Source organism: Leopardus geoffroyi, chromosome B3 (genome assembly GCF_018350155.1).
Source record: "Leopardus geoffroyi isolate Oge1 chromosome B3, O.geoffroyi_Oge1_pat1.0, whole genome shotgun sequence".
Lineage (NCBI taxonomy): Eukaryota > Metazoa > Chordata > Mammalia > Carnivora > Felidae > Leopardus > Leopardus geoffroyi.
In genome coordinates this window covers 61,675,586-61,702,032 of record NC_059337.1, presented here as the reverse complement: position 1 = coordinate 61,702,032, position 26,447 = coordinate 61,675,586, and the positions used below count along the sequence as shown (strand labels likewise).

The 26,447-nt window shown below is 39.2% G+C and overlaps 1 protein-coding gene and 1 pseudogene across 4 annotated transcripts in view; one reads left to right on the top strand and one right to left on the bottom strand.

The window, feature by feature from the left end:
• Window positions 1-26,447, top strand: part of MGA (MAX dimerization protein MGA) — a 167,921-nt gene that overhangs the window by 256 nt on the left and 141,218 nt on the right. For 2 of the 4 annotated variants that reach the window (XM_045448086.1, XM_045448081.1), the window contains exon 1: window positions 36-143. The exons of the other annotated variants lie outside the window; for them this stretch is intronic. The gene's annotated coding sequence lies outside the window, so the exon portion shown is untranslated. Of the gene's footprint in view, window positions 1-35; window positions 144-26,447 lie in introns of those variants that run through there. 4 annotated transcript variants of the gene reach the window in all.
• Window positions 5,588-6,697, bottom strand: LOC123581943 (annotated as a pseudogene).

Here is a 26,447-nt window from a genome sequence, read left to right as displayed (position 1 = left end):
GTGATTAGCGGTTAGGGGTGGGCCTGAGCTAAACACGTGACCAAACCTGGCAGCCAATGACTAGCCGGGTGGTCCGGCAGCGCGAGGATTCCGGGACCCGTGAGCGGAGCGGCGCGTGGGCCCGTTCCGGTCGGCCCTGGCAGGTACGCGCAGGCGCCTTAGTTGCCACGCGCCCCGTTGGTCCCACGCGCCCAGTGGCGTGTACTTGGCGCGAGGTGTTAAGAGTCTGTTTGGGTGTTTTTGTGGGGGGGGGTAGGGGAAAATGGGGGGGCAGTGGCGTCACGTGGACGCCACAGCCAATCGCAGGCTGAGGCGCACCCACAGCTTTCCCCGGCGCCCCGGGGTGCGACGTGTTCAATGAGGTTCGGCTCAGTCCTCACGGCGCGAGCGCTCTTTCGAAGCGCGTGTGCAGCCTGTAAAATCTGGCCACGGGTTTTCGTGGCGTCCTGCCCTTCTGCGAGCACGGACGACAAGTTCTCGGCAAAATGGCTGCTGGAAAGAGTCGCCTAGCAGGGGGAGCGTTGGGGCCGCGTGAAGGTCACATGATGAGGTTGGCAGCGCGTGCTGCTGGCGCGGGGAAGGGGGAGGGTGGTAGGGGAGAGGCGTGGCCAGTCACGTGCCTTTGACTGAGCCGACCTGTGGTTTTCTTTAGCGTCTTTGCTGCGGTCTGATCCGTCTGCTTTTGCTCCTCCCACTTCGAAGCGTGGCAAGCGTCGGCGAGAGGCTGTATGGTGTAGTGGAATGAGCTGTGGTCTGGGAATTAGGGGTTCTGCGTCTAGGCCTTTGGCTTCTTTCGTAATGATCAAGTCCTGTTGCCATTCTCGGCTTCCATTTTCTCATTTGTATTCTGTGTAGGATTTTTTTAAGTCCTCCCTGTGGTATGTGACCTCTACCTAATCCCACAGTGTTATGCAGATAACAAAAGAATTAACAACGAAATGAGACGAGCCTGTCTCCCCACAAGAAGAACCCCCCCCCCCCCCCCCACACACACTATCCCTTCCATTACTGTAGTGATGTAGGAAACCTGGAGGTAATTTCTTGTAATATTTTGGGCATATTTGTCCATGTTTATCAATTGCATTTATACTCTGTGCCTTCCCACTCAGTCATCTGAAAAGTAATCTTTTAGAGGGTTAGTCTCTGTGTTTCCTGGAAAGAAATCAAGAGGTAAGTAGTATTGTTCTTTAACTGTGGAGCTTGGAAACCAGTAATAGAAGGGATTTGCTAATGCCCCATAAGACTGACTAGAAGGACCTAGAAGTCTTCTCCACTTGGTTGGCCAATATTTGTAAAATTGTTGAGGCTTCCTTGCCACCAGCCTTTGATGTTTTTCATGGTTTTCGCTCCCAGCTCTTCATTTTACCAAGGGTCAGGGCTTTAATGAAATGAGGCAGATATTAATTATGTATTTTTCATATCACTTCTTATGTTTTGTCCTACCCTTTGATGTATCTTAAAGGGCCTTTGAATTTTGTGGGAGCACAATCTGGAAAACCTTTTTTTGAGTAATCTTTATAACAGTAGTTACCATTTTTGAACAATTATGATAATTAACATCTTTTTAGCTTAATACTTTATACATCTTGATTCATTTACTTTTGTTAACCTATATAATGTGGGTACTATTTTCTCCATTTTACCAACAAGGAAAATAGCGACAGAGATTAACTTGAACTAGCTCATATGGCTGGTAATTTCACAGAATTCCAACCGTATTACCTTTTGAAAATTTGACAGAATGATTATAAAGTTCATTTGGAAGAATGAATCTGTAAAGTAAGAATCATTTTGAAAGTAAAGTGTGTGTGTGTGGGGGGACTTGTACTAGTGATTATACAAATAAAACTATGATAAAACAGCAGTAGGTCTGGAATAGAGTAGTGAAACAATAATAAATTTAGAAGTATATAAAACTAGTATTATAAAGATGGCATTTCACATTAGTTGAGAAGGAATTTCAAAATTGTGTTGGAACATTTGGCTGTTTGAAAAGAGAATAAAATGGAATCAAAATGTAAATGAAATCAACGAATTAAATATTTAAATATAAAATGTGAAGTCGGGCGTCTGGCTGGCTTTGTTGGTAGAGCATGTGACTCTTGATCTTGTGGTTGTAAGTTTGAGCTCCATGTTGGGTTTAGAGATTACCTAAAAACAAAACCTTTAACAATTTTTTTTTTTTAAATGTGTGTTTATTTTTGAGAGAGAGCACGCACGCACGAGTGAGAGAGAGGTAGAGAGAGGGAGGCACATAATCTGAAGCAGGCTCCAGGCTCTGAGTTGTCAGCACAGAACCCGAGGTGAAGTTCTAATCCATGAACTGTGAGATCATGACTTGTGAGCCAAGGTCGGACACTTAACCAACTGAGCCACCCAGGCACCCCAAAAATAAAATCTTAAAAAAAAAAAAGTGAAGTCAGAGGATTACTACTTTAAAAAAATGGATAAACATTTTTCCAATCTTGAAACGGGATGAGCTGTTTTAAGCATGACTGTAAAAGCAGAATCCATAAAATGGTGGATATTGTTTGAATTAACAATCTGTAGTTGGTAAAAACATTATGAAGACAAATTTATTCGCTTAGTATTGGTTTAACATATTTATGGACTGCTTACCATGTGCCAGGCATTTTCTCAGGTGTAGGGGATCCAGTGATGAGCAATGCTAGGCAGTTGGTGGGGGGGAAATTTTTGCATCATGTGTTGGACTTACAAGTATAATCTTAATATGTCTAGTAGATGGGCAAAAGACGTGACTAGATAGATCACATACATAGAGAAATGAAAATAATAAAGATAAAAACATTATTTTTCATTTATAAACAAGTAACACAGAACAACTTGCTCCACTGTCCCCCACGTAGTCTGGCAGGTTTGCATGTATGTAATAAACTGTTAATATTGTATTGGCATAGGAGTGAGGAAATTCGCACACATACGCTACTGTTAGTGCATATTTATCTTTGAATATCCTTTTTGAAGGGCATTTTGGCTATCCCTATTGAAAGCATTAAAAACCTGTGTGCCCTTTGACTCACCAGCTTCTCTTATTTTTGTAAGTTTGTAAAGATGTTTATTTAAGAGTTGTCTTTGTAGTATTTTTTTATAATAGCTTAAATCTGGAAAAACTTAAATGTTAAATAATAGGGGATTGGTTAAGTAAATATGGTACTTTTATAGAGGAAAATACCTTATAGCCAATAGGCATGATCTAATGACTTAAAAGCATATATTTTGTTAAGTAAAAAAAAGTTATGAAATTATATGCAGTATGATCACATTTTTGTAGGATTATGCCTATATGTGTCTACAAGTCTAAAATTTACATAAAAGTCTGAAATGGCATATATCAGGGCTGCCTGAGTGGCTCAGTTGGTTAAGCGTCCGACATTGGCTCAGGTCATGATCTCACAGTTTGTGAGTTCAAGTCCTGCATCAGGCTCCGTGCTGATAGCTCAGAGCCTGGAGCCTGCTTTGGATTCAGTCTCTTCCTCTCTCTCTGCCCTTACTTAGCTCACACTCTGTCTCTGTCAAAAATAAAAATAATAAACTGGCATACATCAGGGGTGACTGGGTGGCTAAGTCCATTGGTTAAGCATCCGACTTCAGCTCAGGTCATGATCTCGCAGTGAGTTTGAGTCCCGTATCAGACTCTGTGCTGACAGCTCAGAGCCTGGAGCCTGTTTCAGATTCTGTTTCCTTCTCTCTTTGCCCCTCCCCTGCTCATGCTGTGTCTGTCTCTCTCAAAAATAAATAAACATTAAAAAAAATTAAAATGGCATACTTCAAATGTAAAGTAATGGTGATTTCATTTGCTTGGTAGGGTTTTTGTATGAATTTAAAAGAATAAAACATTTTCTTAGAACAGTTTTAGATTTATAGAAAAACTAAAGACAATGTAGTTTCCATATATCCAGCACCCAGTTTTCCATGTTAACATCTTATGTATGGTGTATATGTTATAAAAAATGAACCCCAATGATTATTGATTTATTATTAACTAAAGTCTGTAGTATAAGATGTCATTTTTTAATTTTTTAACATTCATTTATCTTTAAGAGAGACAGAGTGCAAACTGGGGAGGGGCAGAGAGAGAGAGAGAAAAGAGAGACACAGAATCTGAAGCAGGCTCCATGTGCTGAGCTGTCAGCACAGAGCTTGATATGGGGCTGGAACCTATGAGCTGTGAGATCATGATCTGAGCTAAAGTTGGACACTTAAATGACTGAGTCACCCAGGCGGTACATCTTTAGTTTTTATTTTTTTAAGTTTATTCATTAATTTTGAGAGAGAGTGTGTGTGTGTGCGACCACGGGAGGGGCAGAAGGAAAGTGAGAGAGAAAGAATCCCAAGTTTGATGAACCCAAGTTCAGTGCCGAACTCGAACCCAGAAACTGTTGAGATCATGACCCGAGCTAAAATCAGCTCAAACCCAGGAACCACGGAATGGTGACCTGAGCCAAAACTGAGAGTTGGACACTTAACTGACTGAATCACCCACGTGCCTCAGATTTCTTTAATTTTATCTAATGACGTTTTGTTTTCTTTTGTATTTTTTTAAAGCTTATTTATTTATTTTGAGAGACAGAGACAGCATGAGTTGGGGAGGGACAGAGAGAAAGAGACAGAGAATCTCAAGCAGGCTCCATGCTGCCAATGTACAGCTCCATGTGGGGCTGAACTTACGAAACTGTGAGATCATGACCTGAGCCTAAACCAAGAGTTGGGCTCTTAACTGACTGAGCCACTCAGGTGCCCCTCTAATGTCCTTTTTCTATTCCAGGTACATTTTTTACTGTACCAATGCTTTTTATTATTTAAATTCCAGTTGGTTAACTAACACACAATGTAATATAGTTACAATATAATGATTCATCAGTTCCTTACATCACCCCTGTGTTTATCATAATACTTCATCACTTATTTAACTATTCCCATCCCCACCCTCTTCCCTTCTGGTAACCATCAACTTGTTCTCTGTAGTTTAAGAGTTTATTTCTTGGTTTGCCTGTCTCTTGTTTTTTGTTTTTTCCTTTGCTTATTTGTTTTTGTTTTTTAAATATCTATTTAATTAGTCTCTACATACAGTGTGGAGCTTGAACTCACAACCCCGAGATCAAGAGTTGTATACTCCACTGACTGAGCCAGCCAGATGCCCCTCATTTGTTTTGTTTCTTAAATTCTACATAATGAGTGAAATCATATGGTATTTGTCTTTCTCTGACTGACTTATTTTGCTTAGCATGGTACTCTCTAGCTCCATCCATGTCATCATAAATGGCAAGATTCATTCTTTTTTTTATGGCCAAGTAATATCCATCGTGTGCATGTGTGTGCGTGTGTGTATGTATGCCACATCTTTTTTTAAATTTTTTTTTAAGGTTTATTCATTTTTTAGAGACAGAGACAGAGCATGAGTGGGGGAGGGGTAGAGAGCAAGGGAGACACAGAATCCGAAACAGGCCCCAGGCTCCAAGCTGTCAGCACAGAGCCCGATCTGGGGCTCGAACCCACAAACTGTGAGATCATGACCTGAGCGGAAGTTATACGCTCAACCAACTGAGCCACCCTTGTGCCCCTCACATCTTCTTTATCTATTCGTCAATCAGTGGACACTTGGGCAGTTTCCATAATTTGGCTATTGTTGATAATGCTGGTATACTAATTCTTTATTAATGGATGAAATTCCAGGGAAGAAGGTGTGAGAGGGGAAAAGGAAATGAGGTAGGGAAAAAGTGAAAACAAATAAGGAATGTGCTATCAAGATGGCTATAGCTTCACAAACAAAGCTGATTGCTTGATCTTCCAAGGCATCTCCAGAGAGTTCACAGGAAGCTATTGCCTTTTAGCACCATTACACAGCCACAATACTTTGAGTAATTATGTCTCTTTGAGATCCTTTTAGCTATGATAGCTTCTCAGACTGTCTTTTGGCATATGAAATTTTATTGTCATGTTTTTACTATCAAAACTTATCATCTTGATTCTTCCTTCTGCCTTTGTACAAAGCAAAAAGAGAGACATTGGCTACTTTGACAACCATAACACAAACTCCAGGAATGTCACTGACAGCATGACCTTTGTGACCAAATCCCACAACCGGAACCTCATCATTTTCTTCAATAAAATTCAGACAACCATCGTTGGGTACAGGGCTGTGATTTTTTTTTTTTTTTTTTTTGGTCATTCTTGATCAGCTGGACTCTGACATGCTTCCTGATGGCAGAATTTGGCTGTTTGGCTTCAACCTCTACTTTTTCCAGCACAATTCCCTTTGCATGGGAAGTGCCTCCAAAAGGGTTGGCCTGCAGGGCTGTGCCCAAATGGGCTTGCTTGTACTGTTTACCATGCCACTTCTGATCCCATCTGTGGCTATGGAGCTTCTTGGTAGTATGAAGACCATGACATTTGCCCATTCTGCCAGTGCCATGGGCCTGAGCAAAAGAACTCAGAATTTATTTTTGATAGTCTTGACAGTGTTGAGGCATACTGGTCAGTATTTTGTAATGTGTCCCTCATTTGGGGTTTGGTATTTTTCTCATTATTGATTGGGGTTAGAGTACAGACTATCAGCATGACTTACTACTCTTGGTGTTGACCTTCATCACCTGCTTGTGAGTTTTTTTAAAGCATATTTTGAAATACGTTTTTTTAATGTTTATTTTTGAGAGAGAATGAGTGGAGGAGGAGAGAGAGGGAGACAGAGGATCCAAAGCAGGCTACATCGTGACAGGAGAGAGCTCAATACGGGGCTCAAACTCAGGATCTGTGAGATCATGACTTGAACTGAAGTTGGATATTTAGCTGACTGAGCCACCCAGGCACTCCTGAATTTGTTTTTCAAATGTTTGCTTTTCTGTATTTCTTTTTCTGTACTTTTTCTTAAAAAAAAAAAAAACAAAAAAACAAAAAACACAAAACAAAACAAAAAACCAACTTGTGTTACTTGCAATGCAAAAAATGTTATAACCTTCTTTATGGTTATATCTGTCAATATTTATAGCATGTATAATCAGAACATTGAAAATTCTGATAATGTAGAAAGAGGATAATGGAAGTTATAGTCAAAATAACTGAACAAGTTGCTGACAGGGCTAATTATAGAAAGGAATTAAAGGCATTAGTATAGTATGGCTTGTTTTAACAGTCTTTAAACTATTTTATATCTCTGTTCTAGGAAGAAAAGCCTGATAATCGTGAAATAGATCTAAATCCAAAAGTGGGGAAGCAATTAGTTATGCATGACAGGAGAAAAATATAAATAAGATCAGGGGCACCTGGGTGGCTCAGTCGGTAAAGCGCCTCTTTGTTTTAGCTCAGGTTGTGATCTCTTGATTAGTGGGATCAAGTCCTGCATGGAGCTTTGTGCTGATGGTGTGGAGCCTGCTTGGGATTTTCTCTCCCTCTCTCTCTCTCTGCCCCTCCTCTGGTTGCATACTCTTTCTCAGAATGAAAAATAAATTAAAAATCTTAAGATTAGACCAATTAAGTTAATTTGTTCATTCAACAACAAATAATGAGCCCTGTCGTATGCCAATGATTATACTAAGTCTAAGGATTGAACAGTGAATAAGTCCTTTCTCTCATGGAATTTATATTCTAGTTAGACACTAATAAATAATATGATTTCCGATATTATAAAAATGCTGTGAAGAAAATATTATGAGAGAATAGTGAGTGGTGGTGGTGGGTTTGATGGTTCTTTTAGATAGGTTGTCAGGTAATGTTTCTACATTATCTCTGAACGCTTGAGCGTAATATGAAGGCTTGAGCATAAAGAGACCTGAATGATAAGGAGTGTGCCATACCACCATGGATCATTTCAAATGGTGTGAGAGAATACTAATGCAAAGACTGAGGTGAGAATCAGTTTGTGATTTTCGAGGAAGTGCGAAAAGGCTAGTGTGCTATAGTTGGGAGATTCTTGCTGGAGTAATAATTGGAAGTGGTGGTGGTGGGATACAGTGGTAGGAAATGATACTGGGTAGTTGGTGGTTTCAAATGGTATAGAGTCTGGTACACCAGAAGGGCTTTGTATTTCATTCTAAGTGTGATGGGATTCATTGGACAGTTTTATAAAGGAAAATGACACAGCCTAATTTATGTTTTAAAAAGGTCACTTTGACTGCTATAGAGATAAGAGGGATAGTAGGAGAACATATAGGAAGTCACTGGAATGGTAAGATGCAGTATGATGGCTTGGATCAAGGAGGCAGTGATGCAGTGAGAAGGGGTCCGATTCAGGGTACATTTTGAAGGTAGAACGAATAGAATTTGCTGATAGGTTAGTTGTGGGAGGTGAGAGAAAGAGGGAATCAAAGATGATAAATTTTTTAGCTGTAGCAACTGGTGCCATGTACAGAGGTGAAAACTAGAAGGAGTTAGTTTGGGGTTTACTATGAAGAGTTGAATTGTATAGTGTTGAGTTTGAGATATTACTAGATATCTAGTAATAACCACTGAGGAAGCAGTTGACTGTTTAAGTCTGGAGCTTAGAGTTAAAGTCAGGTCCGTGAATATAATATACATTGGGGATGCCATCAGTATATAGTGTTTTTTTAAAAAAATTTTTTAATGTTTATTTCTTTTTGAGAGAGAGAGACAGAGACAGAGCGTGAGTGGGGAAGGGGCAGAAAGAGAGAGGGAGACACAGAATCCAAAGCAGACTTCAGGCTCTGAGCTGTCAGCACAGAGCCCGACGCGGGGCTCAAACTCACAAACTGTGAGATCATGACTGTGCTTAAGTCGGACACTTAACCGACTGAACCACCCAGGTGCCCCTGTATATAGTGTTTTAAAAATATGGGTCTCATAAGATCAGGCAGGGAGTAAAGAGGGCCAGTGACTGACCCTGAGACTCTGTTGAAAGCATGGACAGAGGAATAAGTTATACTTAGATTTCTTTTGTATCTTCATCACAATACTCCTCTTTGTCTATATGGTACAGTATTAAATCATGCCTTTAAGATGATTGTAATATGACCTCTTTCTGTTTTATGAACTGATTCTGCAGATTTTTGTCACTGCCTACCTGAAGATTTCCACTTTGTGTCCATTACCTGGGAGCATAAATTCCAACTTGCATAGCTTTCATACCAGACCCATCATTGTCTAACTCTCCCTCTCCCTCCATATCCTGCCATGCCCAGTGTGCTCTGCTTGTGTATAGCCCTGCATTTGCCAGGAGTACTCTTTCTCCCCTTCTTACTTTTTGCCTCAAACTCCTGCTCAGTCTTCAATGTCCAGCTTAAATTTGGTGCGTAATTCCCACAGAAGTTGTCTCCTCGCTGCATGGTGCTTCTTCAGCTCTGTCGTTGGTACTTTAATTTATAGCAGATCACAAAATCAGTTGATATTTTGACTGTTTTTTTTATTCATTTGTTTTTTTTTCAGTGCTTAGCATGTGGTAGATGTTCAACCATAATGCTTTGAAAAAGATTGGAAGTTTTGTTTTGGGAAAAGAGTAAATAATTACAACTAGATCTTATAATGCACAGTGGTATAGATTGTTAGCTGAGATTTTCAGGATTTTTTTTTAATGGTCAGTTTTTGGTTTTAATGATATTGTGATAGAATTTAGCTAGTACAAAGTTTAATGAAATGGTGTCAGAAGTCTTAATTCAGAGACATTTTAGGAATGTTTTAATCTCTAGGGCTGAAAAATGCTTATTTCTTTGGAGGCGAGCTTTTATAATAGATTCTTCCTTCACTTGCCTACTTTCCCACCCACCTTCTCAGTAGTCAGGAATTCTATTTTAACATTACACGTGTACTTTGAGCTCTTTGCTAGGAAGAAGCCTAATGTAAAAATCCAGTAGAATCAGCAGTACTCGCCCCAGGAATGTCCATTAAACTGTTGCGTAGAGGGAGGCTTAGTGGTGTAAATTGTAGGTGTGAGGGTTTCAGTCTGTGAGCTCAAAGTAGGGTTAATTATTTTGTCATTCAGTCCTAAGCATGTATTGAACACCTACCATATATGGGCACTGTATGAGGTGTTGTGGGGGACTCACAAAAGAAATAAAAGACATGGTTCTCTGCGCATGAATATCTGACAACTTAGTGGAAGAACTGAAACGTAACATTAAAAAATAATCTTAACAAGCAGTGTATCATTAAGTGCAAAGTACTGGGGTATAAATCAAGGAGTTTGCATTTCTTAAGTACATAATTGTATTCTCAGGGTTATATGCAGTCTTATCTTGCATCAGTTTTCAACATTTTGATTTTCAAACTCTGCATTTTCTCCTATCCTTTAACATCTTTAGTTTCATTAAGATACTGATTTGGCTCTTTGTTGGATATAACAAAAGTCCTATGTTGGAAGAGATTGTCCTGTCAGTACTTGGATTCAAACATTTTATTTTTTCATGTCTGCAAAGCAAATATTATACATAATTTGAAAAAGGCAGAATGTCATTTATCCTTTATAAGTGTGACTGTGGCATACTTTAATAGTTGTTCTATGTGTGTAGGTTTTCCTAGACGTATTTTTCTATCTAAAGGTGGGGAGAAGATTATAGAACATAGGAAACGAATTTTGTGGGTATGTGAATAGGAGTTTAAAAATACTGATTTTTGTATTTGGATTACAAAAGCAGTTTTATAATTCAGATTTGAAGAATTAAAAAACCTAGATAAACACAAAGAAAGAGATAAAAAAGTTTTTAAAATATTTTATTTTTTGCATCCAACGTGGGGCTTCAACTCCCAGCCCTGAGATCAAGAGTTTATGCTCTCCCGACTGAGCCAGCCAGGCACCCCAGGAGATAAAAATTTTTAATATGCTATCACTGTTAACCTTACTGATATGCATCTAGGCTTATTTTATTTTATGCCTTTTTGTTTTAGTGGAAAGTTTTGTTCTTTTAGTAAATAAAATGAATAACTTAGATACCTTTAAAAGCAAGCGGCTATTGTCTTTCCATAAGGTTTATCTAATCAGATTAGTCTCTACACAGTTCTTCAGTGACTTCTCAGAATAAATGGAATCAAGTTGAGACAAGTTCAGATTCTTTAGCTTAGTACATGCAGCCTGCTACTGTATAGTTTATGTCATTTGCCATGCTTCTCCCTCATACATAGCTTTGATTTATCTGTACTACATGTACTACTTTCAGGCCTGTGGACAGGGGTTGGCAAACTTTTTCTCTAAAGGGCAAGATAATAATAAACTTTTTTTAATGTTTATTCATTTTTGAGAAAGAGACAGAGACAGAGCATGAGCAGAGGAGGGGCAGAAAAAGAGGGAGACACAGAATCTGAAGCAGGCTCCAGGCTCCAAGCTGTCAGCACAGACAGCTAACGCGGGGCTCGAACTCATGAACAGTGAGATCATGACCTGAGCTGAAGTCAGATGCTCAACCAACTGAGCCACCTGGGTGCCCCTTAAGCTTTGTGGGTCTTATTGTTTCTGTCACACCTATGCAACTCTGCTGTGGTAGCATGAAATCAGCCATAGACAACATGTAAACAAATGATTATGGCTGTGTTCCAGGAAAACTTTATGGGCGCCGAAATTGGAATTTCATTTAATTCTTGCATGTCATAAAATTTTATTTTAACTTTTTTTCAACCATTTAAAATGTAAAAACCATTCTTAGTTTGTGGGCTGTACAAAAACCCATGGGAGAACATGACTTATAGGGCTGCAGTTTGCTGACCCCTGCTCTAGTGTACCAAACTTGCTGTGCCTCTGTCTTACTCAGTACCTCCTACCTTCTGTATTCTTCCCTAATGTGACTGTTTTGCTCAAAACTACCTTAGATGGTGTAATCTCAGTGAAGTCACAATTTGTTTTAGATCTTTTTCTGGTGATGGAAATATTTTGTTCAAACCTCTGTCATTGTGCTTATATACAGCTGTATTTTTTTTTAAATTGTAGTAAAATATATATAAAATATACCATTGTAACCATTTTTAAATATACAGATTTTTGACATTAAGTACATTCACATTGTTGTGCAACCAGTCACCACCATTCGTCTCCAGAATTTTCATCTTTCTAAGCTGAATCTCTGTATTCAGAAAATACTAGCTTACTGTTCTTTCCCTCCAGTCCCTGGAAACCACATTCTACTTCTGTCTCTATGAATTTAACTACTGTAGGTACCTCTCATAAGTGGAATCATGCAAAATATTTGTCCTTTTGGAACTACCTTATTTCGTTTAGCCTAATGTCTTCAGGGTTCATCCGTGTCATAGCATGTGTTAGAATTTCTTTTTAGGGGTGAATAATATTCCACTCTATGTAGATACCACATTTTTTTGGTTTACAGCAGAATCTGAAGCAGGCTCCAGGCTCTGAGCTGTCCACATGGAGCCTGACACGGGGCTCAAACCCACAAGCCGTGAGATCATGACCTGAAGTTGGACACTTAACTGACTGAGCCACCCAGGCCCCCCTCTGTTTTCAATTGTTATGAATGTATATCTAGAAGTAGAATTGTTGAATCATATTGCTTAATTTTTTGAGGCACTGCAGTGGTTGAACCATTGTTACTGATGTTTTAAAATACTTTTTTGGGAATAATTTTAGATTTATAGAAAGGTTGCAAAGATCATACAGGATTTCTGTATACCCATCACCCAATTTACTCTAACGTTTACATTTTTTTCTTTTAAGTGTTTATTTATTTTGAGAGAGAGAGAGAGAAGTGCAAATGGAAAGGAACAGAGAGAGAGATCGAGAGAATCCCAAGCAGGCTTTGTGCTGTAAGTAAAGAGCCTGATATAGGGATCCATCTCATAAACTGCATGATCATGACCTGAGTTGAAATCAAGAGTAGGATGCTCAACAGCTGAGCCACCCAGGCGCCCCTCCCCTAATGTTAACATCTTACATTACTGTGGTACATTTGTCAAAACCAAGAAACCAATATTGTTATATCACTGTTAGTAAACTCCAGACTTGACTTGGATTTCATTAGTTTTTCTATTAAAGTCCATATTCTGTTCCAGGATCTAATTGAGGATACTGCATTGCAGTTAGTCTGTATGTTGTCTATTATACTTAATGTGGAGAGTGGTACATAACAAAAGGAGAATGTTTCTTGAATAAATTAATCACCTTTTAATTTCTCTCTCTCTCTCTCTCTCTCTCTCTTTTTTAATGTTTAGTTTTTGAGAGAAAGAGCACAAGTGGGGCAGGGGCAGAGAGAGGGGACAGAGGATCCAAAGCAGGCTCTTCGCTGACAGCAGCGAGCCCAGTGTTGGGCTGGAACCCACAAATGGCTGGATCATGACCTGACCAAGGTTGGTTGCTCAACTAACTGAGCTACCCATAGGTGCCCCCTCCCCCCCCCCCTTTTTTTTTCTTTTTTAAAGTTGATTTATTTTGAGAGAGGGAGTGTGTGTGCAGGGGAGAGGCAGAGAGAGCAGGAGAGAGAGAATCCCTAGCAGGCTCTGCACTGTCAGCACAGAGCCTGATGAGGAGCTCTATCCTACAAAACTGCAAGATCTTGACCTGAGGCAAAACCAAGAGTTGGATGCTTAACTGACTGAGCCCTCCAGGCGTCCTATAATTTTTCTCTCCTTTTTTTGGAATGTTCATTAACCTTCCTTTAGGTTTAGTTAACTGATTTATTTTCCCTTCTTCCTTTCCTCTTCCTCTACCACCTGTTTCTAAGGTCCATTCCAATTTTTTTCACTATTTTTGAAGAAAAGTAATCATGGTATATGGGGCAAAGACCATTAACTATGTACTCAAGTTTGCTCTCCCTTTTTTGGGGGCACACAGCTAGTCAGAATTCCCCAATTACTATTGTAGTTTGATTAGATCGCGTGACTTACTTTCTCTAGTGGAATGTGAATGGTAGTGGACCTGACCTCCCTCATGTGTTCTTTTGTTTGCCTCCCGTGGCTATATGGGATGTAACATCTGGGACAGCCTCGGAAGCCTTGTATTCAAGATAGAATTGCTGTCAGCCTCAGTCTTGGGATGACTCTGGAAGGGAACTGGCTTAATTAATGATCTGAATATTCACTCACCAGACTGGTAATTGGGGATCTCTTTGTGTAGCCTAGCCTAATAAGTATACTGCGTGCCTACTTTTGATTTGGATTTATGTGAACCTTGATTTTTTTTTTAAAGTTTATTTATTTTGAGAGAGAGAAAGAGCAGGTGAGAGAGCAGAGAGGGACAGTGAGAGAGGGAAAGAGAATCCCAAGCAGGCTTCATGCTGTCAGTGCAGAGCCAGTCTTGGGGCTCAAGCCCATGAACTGTGAGATCATGACCTGAGCTGAAATCAGGAGTCGAATGCTTAACTGAATGAGCCCCACTAGGGGCCCCTGAACCTTGAGTGTTGATTTAATTAGCATTATATAATTATATTGGGAAGACTAGGGAATGGGAAGTGTGCACGTACATGGAGATGTGAAGAGGAAAGAGAGCTAGATCTCATATGGTGGGAAGTTAATAGTGCCTAAAACTGGAGAAAAGAAGAAAAAAGCATGTAATGATAAGGAGGTGTATACCAAAAGAATCAGCCATGAAAGTTGAAAATTTGACCCTGGGAATTGGGAAATTGTTGTAGTGGAAGATAACTGACTTTTGTAAAAAGCCGTTGTATGTATTTACCTCTTTAGTCTCTGTTCATGGATAACTTTGATAAAACGAAACAAACCGAATTGAAGATCCGGGTAAAGAACAAGAACAAAAAACCCCAGTCAGATTCTGAGTCTTCTTTACAAAGCCACAAAAGGCAATCAGTCACTTTTTGCTAAATATATCTGGTGATAGCTTACCACTTTGTGATGAAACTTGTATTATTGTTGTGTGGTTTTAGAGGTCAGGGATTTTTCCTTGTACTGACATGAAATCATCCGTCCAGAGACTTCCATTCCAGGACCCTCTAGAGCATATGGAATATTTTATTCCTGCTTCCATGACATCCTTCAAATGGCCCTTTTACATTATCTTTGTAAAAAAAAATTATCTTCTCACATCTTAAATTTTCTAGGCAGTGATAATGAAAATCATTTTTGATTTTGAGACCAATTATCATCAAATCCTTGCAAATTCTTGTGGACTGTTCAGTGGCTCATGACTGATTTTTGGATGTCGATTTGTTGGTTCTGCATAGACTTTCCAGGAATTTGAGGAAGTTCCTCTGGGCTTGGTGGTGTACTCTCACATGCCACAGAATTCTATCCTTACCAATAGCAAGACAGTGTTCTGAAGAGAGCCCAGGTCTCCTACTCTCACGTCATCACAAATTCTTTTTATACTTGAGGTTTTGCCTGGAGTGATTGGATATGGCTTGTTTCTTTCTTATTTAAGCATGTTAGTCCTAATGTTGTGGGCTGCTACTATCAATTTTGTCATCCTGCTGCAAAACCAACAGCTCACTGCCTATTCTGCCCACATTCCTCTGGAGAAGGAAGTGATGGCCATTCTGGTCCTTTGTTGCACATACAGCAAAGGCTGGATATAACATGTGTGAAAGAATAGAGGAATAGTTAGTAAATTGTAGTATTAAAAGTAGAAAATACAGGGGTGCCCAGGTGGCTCATTTGATAGGGCATCTGACTCTTGATCTCGGGGTTGTGGGTTCAAGCACCACACTGTCTTGAAGCCTCCTTAAAAAAAAAAAAAAAAAAGAAAAAAAATACAAATTAAAAGCTCTGTAGCAACTTGGAAAATATGTTCTCAAATTAATGGTAAATGAAGAGTAGAACCCCAAATGCCAAGATTATTGCTTTAAGTTATGAAAAAATTAAATATATATAAAAAATATATATGTGCATATGGAAATTCAGAGTTATGGTTAGTGGTAAGATTGTAGGTATCTGAAATTATGTTATTTCTTGTTTTATTTTCTGTGTTCCTCTCTAGAAAGTAAGCTTTAAGAGGGTGAGGGATTTTTGTCCCAGAACAGTTCCTGGCCTATAGTAGTTTTTCAATAAATACTTGTTGATTATTTAATGAATTAATGGCTTTAATGTTTAATGCTCTGGTAATGCTTATTAAAATTAAACAAAAACAAAAAACTAAGAAAATTGTCAATGATTAAAAAAAAAACTTTTTTAATGTTTATTTTTGAGAGACAGAGTGTGAGCAGGGGAGGGGCAGAGAGAGAGGAAGACACAGAACCTGAAGTAGGCTCCAGGCTCTGAGCTGTTAGCACAGAGCCTCACCTGTGGCTGGAACTCAGAAACCGTGAGATAGTGACCTGAGTGACCTGAGTGAGTGACCTGATAGTGACCTAAAGTCCCATGTTTAACTGACTGAGCCATTCAAGTGCCCCTCAATGATTTCAGTCTTTGTTTAATACATTGTAGGGTCTGCATATTCTCACCACCTTTACTGACCTCCTTTGGTCCTCTTAAAACATGATTCCCCAAGGGATACCTCAGTGGTTCAGTCAGTTAAGGGTCCAACTTCAGCTCAGGTCATGATCTCACAGTTCGTGGGTTTGAGCCCCGTGTCGCACTGACAGTTCAGATCCTGGAGCCTGCTTCAGATTGTGTCTCCCGCTCTCTCTGCCCCTCCCCCCTTGTGTGTGTACGCACACACTCGCTCTCTCTCACTCTCAAAAGTAAACATTAAAAGGGGCTCTTGGGTCACTTGGTCGGTTAAGGGTCTGACTTTGGCTCAGGTCATGATCTCATGGTTTGTGGGTTTGAGCCCCACATCAGGCTCTGTGCTGACAGCTCAGAGCCTGGAGCCTGCTTTAGATCCTGTCTCCGTCTTTCTGCCCCTCCTCTGCTCATGCTCTGTCTCTCTGTCTCTCTCAAATATAAAATAAAACATAAAAAAATAAGATAAATGTTAAAAAAGATGATGCCCCCAACAATATATTAGTCCAGATTTAGGCAAGCCGGTTTAGCATATAGAGGAATTATTTCCTCTCAGGATCTGGATGCCATACCTCCATTGTAGAGTTTTTTGCAGATGTGTCCCACTGTTGGCTTATATTGAACTTAATTTGTTGGTATTTAAAATTTTAGTTTTGCTAGGAGCATCTGGCTAACTCAGAACATGTGAGTCTTGATCTTGGGACTGTTAGTTTGAACCCCATGTTGAGTATAGAGATTACTTGAAAATAAAATCTTTAAGAGAAAAAAATTTAGTTTTCCTAATACATTTTATAAGAATTGCTAACTCTTTCCCCAGTGTGTTTACTTGCTGATACACTAGAACTGGCCAGCTTGCCTTTCATGTATTTTTGTCTTCCCTATTCACTTTCACTAGAAGTGGTAATAAGTAGTAGAACATTTGGAGTGCCTGGCTGGCTCAGTCGGTAGAGCATGTAACTCTTGATCTTGAGGTTGTGAGTTTGAGCCCCATATTGGACATAGAGCTTACTTAAAAAAAAAAAAAAAATTTAAAAGATGGGTAGCCAGAGAATAAAAGAAATAAAACCTCTGGAAATTTACACATTTTACAATTATTCTCCAAATAATTTAATGATGACTATATGTTTCCTAGGGGCCTTCTTCAGAATTCCTGAAAAGGCAGGAGGTAAGTACCTGTATAAAAATCAGAAACTGATCTCTTGGGCACTGTCTTCAAGTGACATTGCAAACCTCTTTTTTCCCAGGAAAATGCGAATTATAGTCTTATTCTGATTTCCCAACATTATATTCAAATTCTTGTCAACTCCTATAGGCCCTCCATTTTCCTGGTTGTCATTGATTTTTATATTCATAGACTAGGGGTTGGCAAATTTTTTTTGTAAAGGACCAGATAGTAAATATTTTAGGCTTTATGGGCTAGAGGGTCTGTGCCTCAACATTTCAACTGTTCTCTTGTATCAGAAAAGCACCCATAGGTGATACATAAGTGAATGAACATGGCTGTGTTTCAGTAAGACTATTTACAAAAACAAACATTAGACCAGCCAACCAACAAACAAACACTAGGCCAAGTAGTTTGATGACCCTGATCATAGACCTTTACCATTCATGAAGATAGAATAATAGAAATCTAGGTTGGAAGTCATTTTCTTTCAGAATTTTTGAAGTTTTTATTTATTAATTTTGAGAGGGGAGGGGCAGAGAGAGAGGGAGAGAGAATCCTTAGCAGGCTCCGTAGACTGTCGTCGCACCCATAGACCTACGAGGGGCTCAATTTCATGATTTTGAGATCATAACCTGAGCCAAAATCAAGAGTTGGATGCTTAATCCACTGAGCCGCCCAGGCGCCCCCCCCCCCACCCCTTTGCCACCGCCCCCCCCCCCCCCCCCCCCCCCCCCCCGTCTGAATGCCTCTTAACAGGTTGCTTAAATTCTCATCACTTTCCTTATCAGTACAATAGGGATAATAAAATCTACCTCAGGCCTTTCTGAAGATTAATGAGATTAAGAATGTAAAGTGCTAAAAACAATGCTTGGCATATAGTAAGCACTTAGTAAATGGTGATGTAATCATCATTTTACAAACTGAAATGCCTTTTTCAGTGGTTTTGGCAGGATTCCTATGGTGTGGAGTCTTTTTTTTTTTTTTTTTTTGGTGGAGTTTTGATTTCATAGACAAAGTCCGGGATAGCTTGAAGTGTTTGTTACTAGAAGATTTTAAGGTAAAGGAATGGGAATGGGACAGTCCTATAGCCCTGAGCCCTTTCTCTCTAGGGAAAATAGAGAAAATAAGAGTCACATAGAATTTGGTCTCAAGTTGTACTCCCTGAGTTAGAGAGGTCAGAGTACACGTGTACCTTTCTCCCCGCTGGGTGACCTCTTACCAGGATTATTTGTGTTAATGTCATAGTGTTTTCAAAGCTGTTAAGTGTATGTATATTTTCAAAATGAAAGCTTTTCAGCACTGGATGTTACTTTTCAGTTGTTTTAAGGTGTTATAACTGCCTTTTTATTTTAAATAGTGCCAGTTCTTGCACCCAGCATTTTATATTGCCTCTGAGAATTTAAGATAATTAGATCAATAGAGGTAACCAATATTGGTGCCATTTGAAATAGCAGATTTTTCCAGATTGAAATATTTTTATTTTTTTGAACATATTTCATTTATTTACTACTGATAACAATATTTTTAAATAACTCATTTGAGCAGGTTATTTTTCTTGGAGGTAACATTAATGGAATGGAAAACCTTTATGAATTAATATGCATAAAAATTACCAATGCTGTGATTAAGTTTGATGTATTTAAAACAATTATGTCAGTGATTAGGTGGCATAGTCAGAAAGTTATAGCAATATGTAATCCCAAGGAATCTAATAAACTGAGGGAAAACGGAAATACTTCACTGATCAATAATATTAATTTATTGGAGCACTTGGGTGGTTCAGTCGGTTAAACTGAAATATTTTTATATAGAAGCATACTTTATTTCCTAAAATTCTCCTTAAATTTTTCTTTTCTTTTTTTTTTTTTTTTTTTATGACATTTGCCTTTAGAGTGGCATGCTGGTAAACGTGGATAAGATCAGACTTCTTCTGCATTGTCTTTATGGGAAATAGGGAATCATAAAAAGCGTCTGTCATTTAAACATTTTTATTCTGGGGGCACCTGGGTGGCTCATTTGGTTAAGCATCTGACTTGATTTTGGCTTGGGACATCGTCTCATGGTTTGTGAGTTTGAGCCCTGCTTGGGACTCTGCGCTAGTAGCGCGGCGCCTGCTTGGGATTTTGTCTTTGCCTCTCTTGCTAGCTTGCTCGCTTTCTCAAAAAGAAGTAAATAAACTTAAACAAAAGGTTTTAATTTTGATGAGCTTAAGATTATGAGATACATTTGCCTTACACTAAAACGTCAGCAGCTTTAAATTCAGCTGGTTATTTTACTAGTGTTTGGTCCAAAGGTGTGAGAAATTCATCCCCATTCCTGGAAAAATAACCTACTTCTATGCCAGGCATTGTGTTAAGCGCCATTATCTAATTTAATTTCCTAAGTGGTCTCTTCGTCCTGACCTTGGTTTCTTATAGTATAATTTTAAAATAGCAGCTAGACAGGTGCTGTTAAATCAGAGATGGCTGTTAAAATGCTGTTAAAGTCAGGTTATGTCATGCTGAAAACCCTCCAATGGCTTCCTATTTCTAGCAAAATGAAAGCTAAAATCTTTGCAGTGGCCTGTAGGGTTCTATGTTGACCTGGTCCCCTCTTAACTTCTCTGACCTCCATCTTTTACCATTTACCCTCCACTCTGCCTGTCTCCTTAGCCTCCTTGTTTTTCCTTGATCATGCCCTTTCATTTCTGATGTTTTCTGTCTGGACCTGCATGGCTTGTTTCCTCAATTCTTCTATGTCTTGATTCAAATCTTGCTTTTTTTTCCCTTTCCCTCTTTTCTTTTTGGTTTCTGTAGCATTTATTACTAGATAACATATCATATATTTATTTTGCTTGTTTGATGTTTCCTTTATTAACATTTAAGTACCACAGGGCAGAGATTTTTGTCTGTCTTGTTCACTGCTGTTTCTACATCTCATAGAACAATGCTGGCGTACAGAGTAAGTGCTCAGGAAATGTTTGCTGAGTGAGTGAATAAATTGCCACAATACTGTGATGTGGGCACTGTTACTGCTTTCTTTCTGCACATGAAGAAACTGAAGGCCAGAGAGGTTAAATAATTTGCATAAGGTCACAGCATTCTTACCCCGCCTGCTGAATGGCTTTATCTCCTATTATATCTCACCATGTCTTCCTTACCTAGTCATAGACACTATTTTTGTGTGTGTGATTATCATGTACATATTCAAGCTTCTGTGCCTTTCTTCTTGTTATTTCCTCAGTGGGAATTTTCTTCTTTCTTGCTCCCTACTTAGGTAGAACTTTGCAGAAAAAAATGGTGATTTAGAGAAGAGTCAAGGGTATGAAGTTTGGGGAGGTGGAAGAATGAATGCTGTGAACTAAGGTCATATGGTGGGAAACACATGTAGTGTCAGGGAGCAGTTTGGCTAGAATGAGATTTTGTTTAGGGGTGTGATAGAAGGTACAGTTAGAGAAGGGGAGAGCATTAAGGCACTGTTACAGGGAACTTTGAGCTTCTGACTAAGGAGTGGGTGTTTTTATCTTGTTGCCCTTGGAAGGTTTTTGATCAGAAGAGTGATAATGCGTAACACTGCTTTTATAAAAATGTTTGATTTTGCTGTAGTGATAAGAATGGGTTAGAGTGGGAAGAAGCTAAAATTAGGAAGAAGATTTAGGAGATTATTATAGTGGTATAGTCCTGAAGTGAGGCAGTAAGGGCTGAAATTGAGAAGTGAGAGTGGAGGGGCTCCTGGGTGGCTCATTCGGTTAAGAGTCTGACTCTTGATTTTGGCTCAGGTCATGATCTCATGGTTCGGGAGTTTGAGCCTCAAGTAGGTCTCTCCTCTTACAGTGGGGAACCTTTTGGGATTCTCTGCTTCCCTTTCTCTCTGCTCCTTCCCTGCTTACCATCTCTCTCCTTCTCCTATCTCAAAAATAAATAAACATTAAAAAAAGAACACAAAAACTTAAGTCCCCCCCCCCCCCCAAAGAAGTGAGAGTGGAAATTAAAGCACAGAGATGAGATAGTTAAAATATGGCTTCTAAAATTCAGATTCCTTGTTGTGGTCTACAACATGCTACATGATCTTACCTTTCCCTATCTCTGCAACCTTACCTCCTGCCACCTTTCCTTTCATTCTCTAAGGTGTAGCCACACAAGCTGTTTCTTTTCTTTGAATGGGCTGTTTGTCTTCACTTCAGTGCCTTTTGGACTTACCTTCTCTTTGCCTTGAGTGTTCTTCTCTAAGTCTGGTTCCTTCCTGTCATTCAGTTCACAATTTAAATCACCTCTCAGGTCTTTCCTGATAACCAGGTTTAAAGCAACCTCCCTTATTGCTTCATTGTTTTTTGCTATCACCATAGTATAAAATCATTACTTGGTTTTAAAGAAAGAGTTTGCCTGGCATATTTTTTTTTTTCCTGAGCATATTCTTTTAATTTTTAAAATTATTTTTGGGGTGCCTGGGTAGCTCAGTGCACTGGTTAAGCCTCCGACTTTGGCTCAGGTCGTGATCTCGCAGTTCATGAGTTCAAGCTCTGGGTTGGGTCTCTGCTGACAGCTTGGAGCCTGGAGCCTGCTTTAGCTTCTGTGTCTCCCTCTCTCTCTGCCCCTCCCCCACTCATGCTCTGTCTCTCAAAAATAAATAAACATTAAACAAATCATTAAAAATTTTTAAAATTATTTTTTCTTAAAAAATTTTTAATGTTTATTTATTTTGAGAGAGAGAGAGAGAGCACAGAAACGGGAGGGCAGAGAGAGGGGGGACAGAGGATCCGAAGCAGGCTTTGTGCTGACAGCAGAAAGCCTGATAGGGGGCTCAAACTCAAGAACTGTGAGATCATGACCTGAGCCAAAGTCAGACAGTTAACGCAGTGAGCTACCCAGGGCCCAGAGAGAGAGAGGCAGAGACAGAGACAGAGAGACAGAGAGAGAGAGAGAGAGAGAGAGAGAGAGAGAAGAGAATCTTAAGCAGCCTCCATGCTGCTGGTGCAGAGCTTGATGCAGGGTTTGAGCTTATTATGAATCTTGAGATCACTGCCTGAGCCGAAATCAAGAGTTGGTTGCTTAACCTACTGAGCAAGATCAGTATAAAGTATGATCGAAGGGGAGTATTTATGGCAGGAAATGATGGGAAATAAAAGATGAAGGGACTTTTTGAGACCACTGTGTGGGTTATCTTGAAAATCAGGACACCTCTCTCACTCAAAATAGATCAACATTATAAAAAAGCATGAGGCAGGGGCGCCTGGGTGGCTCAGCTCTTGACTGCCTGGCTCTTGATTTCGGCTCGGGTCATGATCTTACGGTTTTTGAGTTTTGGGCTTTGTACTGACAGTGTGGATCCTGCTTGGGATTCTCTCTCTCCCTCTCCTCCTTTCAAAATAAATAAATAAACATATATGTATATATAAAAAGAAAATCAGGACAGTTAATGGACACAGGTTAGATGAAAAGAATTCATTTATTTAACAAACTTTGTATTGAAATAAAATTTCAGAAACATACAGGATCATTCTTTGAGGTGGGTGAGTAAATTTGCAGCAGTATGGTTTATTCATTCTTTACAAAGGTTATTTAACCTTAGCTGATCCTTATACCAGATTCTTTTCAAAGGAGAGGATAAAGTCCTTATCTTCACAATTTTACTAAAATTTTACCTACAGTGCTTCTTTATTTTTGGTGGTAGATAAACATAAAATTTACCAATTTAACCATTTTTAATAGTACATAAAATATTTACATCATTGTGCATCAGTACCATCTGTCTCCAGAGCTGTTTTATCTGTGCAAACTGAAACTCTGTGACCATTAAAACCACTAATTTTCCATTCTCTTTTTTTCTAGGTCTTGGCAATTACCATTCTGTTTTCTGTCTCCATGAATTTGACTTTGCTGGGTATCTCATATAAATTGAATCATATAAAATATTTGTCCTTTTTTGCCCAGCTCATTTTACTAAGCATAATGGCTTCAAGATTCATTTCTGTTGTAGCACGTGTTAGAATTTTCTTCCTTTTTAAAGCTGAATATATTCCATTGTATGGATATACCACATTTTGTGTAGGTATTCATCAGTGGACATTTGGGTGGTTTCCACCTTTTGGCTACTGTGAATAATATTGTTATGAACATTGCAGTAGAAGTGTCTGAGTTCCTGCATTCAGTTCTTTTAGGTACACGCTCAGAAATGGAATTGCTGGATAATTTGGTAATTCTTTGTTTAACTTTTTGAGGAATCACCAATTGTTTTCCACAGTAACTGTACCATCTTATATTCCCATTTGCCATGCACAAGGTTCTAGAATTGCTCCACTTCCTTGCCAATGCAAGCAAGTTATTTTCTGTTTCTTTGATTATAGTCTTAATGGGTATGAAGTGGTAAATATCTCATTGTGGTTTTGATTACTAGTATTTTGATAGGAATTGCATGAGTCTGTAGATTGCTTTGGATGGTATGGACATTTTAACAGTGTTCTTCCCATCCATGATCATGTGTACTACCACTTTTTTTTTTTTTTTAAGTTTATTTATTTTGAGAGGGAGAGAGAGTGCATGTGAGCTGGGGAAGGGCAGAGAGAGAGGGAAGGAGAGAATCCCAAGCAGGCCCTGTGCTGACAGCAGAGATCCTGATGTGGGGCTAAGACTCGTGATGAACTGTTAGATCATGACCTGAGCCAAAGTCGGACGCTTAACCGACTGAGCCACCCAGGCAACCCTGTACCAGGGTTTTTAAATCTAGTAAATTTTTAAATCTAGTAAATCTAGTAAATCTAGTAAATCTCTCCGTTGTCTTCTGGGTATAAGCAAAGGCTCTTGATAATATATCACTACCACTTAGTTTATGACATGTTGATATAAATAGTGGTAGTAACTACCTTGTTATTAGAAGATTGTCATTAACTATTAAGTTATAATATAGGAAGCCACTTAGTTGGGATGATGGGCTCTAATTTTTCATGTAGATTTTTTTTATGATATTATCACCATTATAAATTATCCAAATGTTACATAATCTCTATCTGGAAGATGAAAATTATCATTGTATTTGTTTTCCTTGTTTTTCTCCCAGTAGGAGGTATTTTTATTATATTTTCCAGTTTTGACCAGGGGTATGCTTAATAGTGGTCACCTTGCTTTTAACCTCTATTTGCTTTCTCCAGTTCGTTGATGCAGATGGACTTTAATGATACTAATGTAAGCCCTTCACTTGCTCACTTTAGCAGTCCCATAACCTCATGGTCACTCTGAATGGAAATATTTTCTGCTGTGGTTCACCTGATAAAAAGATGAGTCAAGGGGCGCCTGGGTGGCTCAGTCGGTTAAGCGTCCGACTTCGGCTCAGGTCATGATCTTACGGTTTGTGGGTTCGAGCTCCGCATCAGGCTCTGTGCTGACAGCTCAGAGCCTGGACCCTGTTTCAGATTCTGTGTCTCCCTCTCTCTCTGCCCCTCCCCCACTCGCGCTCTGTCTCTCTCTGTCTCAAAAATAAATAAACATTAAAAAAAAAATTAAAAAAAAGATGAGTGAAGTCAGTTACACTTTTGCATAAGATAGAATATCAAGTTTTAATTTTTCTCTAAAAGAAATACGTCATAGGGGCTCCTGGGTGGCTCAGTCAGTTGAGCATCGTACTCTTGATTTTGAACATTGTACTCTTGATGTTGGCCCCTGTCATGGTCTCGAGGTTTGTGGGATCAGGCCCCACGTTGGGTTCTGCGCTGGCAGTGTGGAGCCTGCAAGATTCTCTCTCTCCTCTGTCTCTGCACCTGTCTATCAAATAAATAAACAGAAAAAAAAACTCATTCTCTTTAAAAATAGAAAAAGAAATACATGATAAATATCTCTAGAAACATGAAAGCCCAAAGCAGTTAACACTAAAAGCACTGAATAATGTGTTAATAGCTACATTAAAAAAATTGTTTTTAATGTTTATTTATTTTTGAGAGAAACAGAGAGTGGGGAGGGGCAGAGAGAGAGGGAGACACAATTTGAAGCAGGCTCCAGGCTCTGGCTGTCAGCACCAGACCCAATGTGGGGCTTGAACTCAAAGACAGTGAGATCATGATCTGAGCCAAAGTCGGACACTTAACCGACTGAGCCACCCAGGCACCCAATAGTTACATTTTTAATCTAAATACGGAGTCATTGTAAGGGTTGCCAAACACATCTGGTAATCTGATCAATTATAATTGTGTACCTCCAGAGGAAGTGTGCAGTGACATTTGGTATCACTTTTTGGAATTAGCTAGAAAGAGTTGGTGTGCTCAATGCAAAATTTCTTCCGTCTTCCTGACAGTATACATTTAAGTGACAGGCAAAATGTTAGCCTAAGCTTACAAACTTCAGAATGAAAATCTAGATGATAAGGAGGTGAACTCCTTAAAGAACTTTTTCACTTTTTATACTCTATGCATATTACAGAATCTGGCACCTAGTAGGCACTTAGGAAACATTTGTGAAATGAAAGAATGTGAATGGTCAGTTGCTTTCAAACATTTCTTCAATCGGGTAAAATGGCTTGTTCATTTTTGGTACCCCCCTTGCCAGGCATTTAATTTGTCTCTTCCTCTGTTCTGCTAATCACTGGAACATTTTTCTACATTACAAGACTTGTTGACGTCATTTGTTGTGTCCTTTAATAATCCTTTGTCTCTTCTTTATCTTTCTTTAGTCTTCATTGTCACCTCCCCCCCACCCCCCTTTTAAAGTTTATTTATTTATTTTGAGTGAGAGAGAGATAGGGAGAGGGAGAGTGGTAGAGGGAGAGAGAGAATACCAATCAGGCTCTTCATGATCAGTGCAGAGCCCAACACGGGGCTTGAACTCATGTTCAAGATTATGACCTGAGCTGAAATCAATAGTGCATGCCTAACCAACTGCACCACCCAGGTGCCCCATCTTTTTTCCCTTTTGAAAATAATTTTGCTGTTGTTTTAGAGGAGATTAGGTGGGCAAAGAGAGAAGCACATCTGACTAGTCCACTGTGTGTTCAGTTTTTATTAACATTCAGTTAACATTTT